Source organism: Triticum aestivum, chromosome 3B, assembly GCF_018294505.1.
Source record: "Triticum aestivum cultivar Chinese Spring chromosome 3B, IWGSC CS RefSeq v2.1, whole genome shotgun sequence".
Taxonomy (NCBI): domain Eukaryota; kingdom Viridiplantae; phylum Streptophyta; class Magnoliopsida; order Poales; family Poaceae; genus Triticum; species Triticum aestivum.
The window spans coordinates 387,030,011-387,036,622 of NC_057801.1; the positions used below are offsets into that span (position 1 = coordinate 387,030,011).

General features: G+C 48.9%; 1 pseudogene; it reads right to left on the reverse strand.

Annotated features, from left to right (window-relative positions):
* Positions 1-3,407: 3,407 nt before the first annotated feature.
* On the reverse strand, positions 3,408-4,034 carry LOC123067510 (uncharacterized; annotated as a pseudogene).
* Between the last annotated feature and the right edge of the window lie 2,578 nt (positions 4,035-6,612).

Below are 6,612 nucleotides of genomic sequence, written 5' to 3' on the forward strand. Positions count from 1 at the left end.
AATGGGGACCCGTAGTTACTTGATGGAATGGATGGGATGATGGATGATGTGTTTTAGTTCAGCTAGTAGTGGAGGTTTCCTCGGCCTAGTCGCGTAAGAGCCCCCTTCTTTTTCTAGTTAGTTGAAACAAAAGCAATGGGGAAGGTTGGCTTAACAGTTAATTGGTCTGTATCATATCTTGCTATGGTGGGACATCCTCTTCAGGTTAGGTATCCGGGCTGGCTGTTAGCTTTAGTCATTCCGCACTCTTCCTTCATTCTCATTCAACAAGGAGAAGTGTCTAATCAAAATCATTGGTTGAGGCTCGCGTATATTATATGATGTCGTCCTGGAATTGAACTAGCGTTTAAGGTTGATCAAGTTCAAACAATTCGGCTCTGCAAGATCAATCAGATATCAAGTAAGAGATAGGCGCTTCCTATTAGTTATAGACTGCTTCTGTGACAAGTGGATCCCTTTAGGTTTAGTTGTTAATTGTACTATTCTCTTCAATAATTAGGTCTTCCGCATTCCTATTGGGGTCAGTGGTCTTCACCACTCACTGAGTCTGGATTTGTTTCATGGGTATTATTTGATGAGTGACCATCAATCTCTTCCATTGCTCCGATGTGCTGCTATACATACAAGGTACATGGGCCATGGGGCCTAACACACACTATACAACCCAGCCCAATACTCAACACTCCCCCGGCTAAAGATATCTAACATGCCTATCTTGTTACAACTTGCTAAAACCTCACAAGGACCTACTCATTTAGTAAAACAATCAGCTACCTGTTCACTATACTTAATGTTACCCCTTCTTCGACTTAACAATGTCAATCTGAAGAAAGTATCGAAGAGGTCCAAGATCCTTTACCTCAAATGCTTCTCCAAATCTTGCCTTCAAACAGTTGATTTCTTCAACACCGTCTCCAGTAATCACAATATCATCCACATACACCGCCAAAATGGTGATATGGATTCGTCTATGTCGGTACTGTATGATCTCCATTACACTGAGAGTAGCTCATACCACAAGCAACTCTCCTGAACCTGTCCATGCCCGTGGTGACTGTTTCAAGCCGTACAAAGATTTCTTGATCCTACACACCTTCCCATCGGTCTATTTGGTCCAAAACTCAGAGGAATGTCCATATGGATCTCTTCTTGTAAATAACCACCATGAAGAAAAGCATTCTTCACATCTAGCTAATGTAAAGGCCACCCATAGTAAGTTGACTGCGCATGAGATTAAGGTTCTCACCGTGTCCATCTTCGCCACTAGTGCTTTGGTCTCACCATAGTCTATCTCCCATCTTCCTATAACCTTTTTCAATTAGCCTTGCCTTCTATCTATCCACCTTACCCTCTGGAGTCTGTTTTACGGTGAACACCCATTTGCATCCAACTGCTCTTTTTCCTGCTGGGAGTGGAAGAAGATCCCACGTCTTGTTCTTCTAAAGTGCACCAAGCTCCTCCTTCATTGCGTATTTCTTTCCACCGGGGATCCAGCTTTGCAGCCTTCCAATCCTTTGGAATAGACACTGATTGTAGAGATGCAATGAATGCTTTGTGTGCGGATGAGACATAAGAGTCTGAAACTCAATTTGCAATGTCATGCTCATAGCCATATCGGACCGGAGGCTTTCCAGCATTAGTCCTAGTCTCTCTACGTAGTGCAAGCAGCAATTCGAAAGAAGTATTACCACTTGTCTCATTTTAACCTCCATCTTGCTCTTGTGTCTCCTGATCAACTACCTCAGGTTGCTCTTGTGGTTCTTCATCCAAGACCACTAGCGGTACAAGAAGAAGGGTCCCGGCTCGACGCGGGGGTATCTTACTTCTTTTCCTCTGCATTCGTGACAAGCTAGTAGGCACTCTTGTGTGGGTTGGCTCATTCGCCTGGAAAACGAATATTAAGAAGATAGATACCATTCTGTCGATACTAGATTCATTCTTTCTCCTCAAAGAACAAAGCCTCTATTGTGGGAAAAGTCTTTGAAACCCAAAGTTCTAAAATAGAAAATGGAATGAAGAAGGGGTGTGACCTTATGGCCAACTATACTAGCTCCCCTAGAGGGATAATATAGCTCCTAAAGGATGATTGTTTATGGTATATTACCGTAATTGGAGAATTTGACCTAGTGATGACTTGCTGTTGTTCTAAGAAGGGGACCTTGCAAATCTTGATAAGTATTTTTTCATATTCATCGATCCAATCTGTCTATAGATAGGCGCCTGCTGTGGCAGCAATTAATTAATCTCCGCCTTAGCATACAAGGACCATGGCTCACAGCGGGTAGTTACCAGTGCTTAGGCAGATGCCCCATTGTTCATGATGTTGCAATGAATCCAATGGATCATCCTCATGGAGGAGGTGAGGGGCGCATGAAAGGAGGTAGACCTTCAGTGTCACCTAGGGGAAAGCTCACCAAAGCAGGATTTCGGGCAGTAGTAGGGGTGGTGAAACTTTAGATGTCAAATGCCACCAATTTTTCTGCTCAAGTTAGAACGTAGTTTTTCGAAGTGAATTGGCCAGTTCCTTTTAAAAGGAGACTAGTTTATTTTTATAAGCGATTGGCTTCACTTTAGATTTTTGATCATAATTTCTCTTTGATTTATGGGTTGTTATTTATTATTTTGATTTTTGATAAACAAAACGAATCCAAGCCCAACAAGTAGAATTCCATTCGATACCTTTGGGGTTTTCTTTTCCTTTTGGATGACGATGTCACCATGTCTCCTTATTGTTATTGTGATGGTGATGAGGAACAAAGGGCCGGGGAGATCATCGAAATTATCTCTAGCCCGGAGCCAGAGGGGGTCGTCGACACAACGCCAACCCTGGTGGTGGGGCACTTCGAAGGTCTAGAGACCCTCCTTGAGATTCCACCTTACCGGAAACGCCACCCGCAGGTCCTTCCTTAGCTCCAGAAGAAAGGGAGCAAGCCCCCTCTGTTGGCCTAAACCTCGATCCATCCCAGAGTAGCCGCCGGCTGGACGGCGGCGAACGGGGGGCAAACTCCTCAAAACGAAGTTCTACTTTGTCTTTGGAAGAATTGCAAGAATCGGACTCTAAGTTTAAAGTAGAGTAGAGTCTTTAGAGGCTCTCTTAGGAGGAATAAAGAGAAAAAAGCAACCGCAAGCGTTCGGGGCTTCTCCTTTTGAGACCGCGAAAGCAGAGCTGGTTACGTCCATTGGGGAAAATTCCCAATTTCTTGTGGGACTGCTTTTGTCTCTGGATGTCAAATGCCCCTTGACGGGAAAACGTGAGGCTCTCAAAAGGATGATAGAGGCCATCTTGAAATGCCAAGGGAAGCCCACAGACTCCCTAGCGTCTCTACTCGACCTAAAATGTGATCTCAAGGACCCCGAAAAACTTGAGACCGCTCTCCGTCCATATTTAGGACGGTTAGGGCGATTTTTTAAGAAATAAAAACCTTATGTTGATTTATCCACACTTCCATGACTTCTAGAGGAAAGCTAAATGCTTGCTGGCTGGGAGCTGTATGAGCGGTAACGTCCACGTATGGCTCCGTGAGAAGGTGGACGGAAATGTCCTTGTTGTACATCACTCCCGTCTTCAATGGGGTCTGCTCTTTTTTTAGGAGAGTATGCCAATATGATATTAATGAGGTGCGGGGCTTTGCATCTGACATTCGTTGGGCTTTCCTCTGCGGGAGCCCGCGTCCCGGCCTTTTTGTGCAATAAACCCCTCCGGCCGAAGACTAGTGATAGGTGGTCCCGTGGAGCTTTAGGAGAAGGGTAGCCTAGTGTGTAAGCACAGCAATGAACCACGGCGAACCCTCAGACGACCCTTCTAAGATAAGGGGGGAGATCCTCAGTAGTGGTGACCCTTTGACTCTTCCACTGACTTATATATGTACCAAATGCTCATACGGGAAAGTGAACTCCTGGGTCTGGAACCTGGGGGGTTGCTCCGATAAAAAATCCTTTCTTTTTCGTCCACTCTAGGGGGTGCGGACACACCTGCGTGGATTACAGGTGACGGTTACAAGAATGGCAGGGAAGTTAAGAGTACCCGACGACATTCAGGGATGAATGTAGACCCATCGGGCGGGGATAATCATTCCGGTCCTGGGAGAGGTGGCGACACCAGTCTGAGCTGAGGGAAGCCAGCCAATTGAGTCACTGAAACGACCGCAGGAGTCGCACCCTAAGCCCAGCTTCTCGGAGCTGCTATTGTGAAATACGGCTTCCTTAATATCCAAATTTCAACAAGGGGGCTGGACTGCTTGCCTTCAACCGGGCCTAGGTTATATGTTCTCCTTTTTATAGAATAGAATCAATACAAAAAAAGACACATCCGTGACATTTTGGGCCGAACAATTTTTTTCCTATCATACTTATGACACTTATATGATGATAATTGTGACAAAACCCGGTATCATCATAGATGTGGTGGGCTCCTACTTCTGTGACAAAAGATCATGACAGAAAATGGGCTTTTCGTCCTGGGCGGGCCGGAGACGCATCTGCATGACATTCTTTGGGCCGTCCATGACAGAAAAAACCGTGGTAGAAGCAAGGGCAAGGAAAATTTCGGGGAGTTCCCGGTTACGGTGGGAGGTTGGGGGCCGAGCGGTGCATGTTTCTCTTGTACACGTACGCGCATGTGTGCGAGGCGTTGGCTCTAACTAAACCCGAGCGAGGCGTTGGGCTCTAACTGAACCCGAGCAATTGCACTGCAAGCTACGCGTTACTGAACCCGATCGAGCGATTCCTTCGCTACTGCTGCTAACTGAAGCCGATTGATGCTACCTCTCTGGATGAACAGTGAGTGTTGCGGGGGGGGGGGGGGGTTGGATGAACAGTGAGCGGTGGCGTTACCTTTGGATGAACAGGACCCCGATCGATCGAGCCGGTTGGGGCTGGATGAATAGGACCCCGTGGAGTGGAGGGCTGGATGAACAGGACGACCCCGTGGAGGGTTGTATGAACAGTAGATGGTGGAGGGGTGCCCATGGAGGGGTGGTTGAACAGTAGCCGATGGAGTAGCGCGCGGTGGAGGCTGGATGATCAGGAGCCCGTGGAGGCTGGAGGAGGTCGACGGTAGCCCATGGAGGCTGGAGGAGGTCGACGGTGGAGATGAACTGTATCTCGTGGAGTACCATTTTGCGGTACGCCACACCCCTCCCGATGAACAGGACCCCTGTTTCGACCGTAGCGCTCCAACACAAGTTTGTTTCATACGTTTTGTGGTACGCCACACCCCTCCCGATCAACAGGACCCCCGTTTCGATCGTAGGAGGTCAGTTTCCTCCATTTTGCGTATGCCAGACCCCTCCCGATGAACAGGATCCCGTTTCGATCGTGGCTGGCCGAACACAAGGCCGTTTCCTCCATTCTGCGGTACGCCAGGCCTAGTTTCCATCGCCTGTTCCGTCCAAGCCCTCCCGATGAACACGACGAAGCATTCCGTTCCGACCCAGCCGGTTGGCTCCCCATGAACACGACGACGACGCTGTTTCTCCTTTCCGACCCAGCCAGGTACACGAGCCCTGGCCGTACGTATGCGCAAGTAGGTGTTTGAGACCCCGCCCGTATGTACACATACGTGGCTGTATTTTGTTTCTTGCACACTGGCCGCTGTAGTATGTGTACATGCTACGTGCGCGCCTGTACTACAACACGTGTGTGCCTCTACATCGACCAGTATATATGTACGTACACGTTCACGACCAGAATGACAATGCTATGTACGCTTCGACCAGGTGGGTCCCGACTATCAGGCACTTCCTTGCGTGCGAAGATGTAGATGGTGGGTCCCAGCAGTTAGGGGGGCGAATCGATTTTTTATTTTTTGCCCGGACGCACTTCCTTGCGTGCCAAGATGTAGCTGGTGGGTCCTAGCAGTTAGGGAGGCAAATCATTTTTTTGCCCGGACGCACTTCCTTGCATGCGAAGATGTAGCTGGTAGGTCCCAGCAGTCAGGGGGGAAACGTTTTTTTGCGAAATACGGTGGCCCGTCTGGTGGGTCCCTGCTGTCAGGTGGAGGAATCATTATTTTCCGCGTAATAAGGAGGCACTTCCTTGCTGCGGCCGTGGACCCAGCTGTCAGCCTCTCCACATACAGTCCATCTCCGATGGAAGTCGTTCCTTGACCATGTTGACCACGCCGCGCCGAGAGCACTAGGGCGGTGGACGACGGCGAGGCTAGGAAGGGGACGACGCGGAGCTAGGGAAGACGCGGTAGTGGATGCCCACGCGTAGAGGAGTATGAGAGTTCACTCGTTCGGCTGTGGTGTGAGGCTGCAGTCGCCGCAGAATAACAGGGGGTGTGGGTGAGTAGAGGGATGGTCTAGCCAGCGGTGAGAGTAGTAGGGGGTGGTGAGGCCTCCGTGGCATCACAGCCGGCCACGGGCGGCAAGAGCATGCGGCACGACCGGCGCTGCTTTGGGCGGCTGGAGCAAGAAGACCAGAGGTTGAAGAAGCACTACGGCCGTTGGATGGACATCGTACGGTCATTGGAGCTAGAATCGTTCATATATTGACTAAAGTTGACAAAGGCCTCCATCCCAATCAACTTAGTAGGCCCAGAAGTCAGCCTCCCACCAAGGTGTGTCCCAGCTAGCAGGGGGGTATTCATTTTTTTGTGCGTAATAAGGA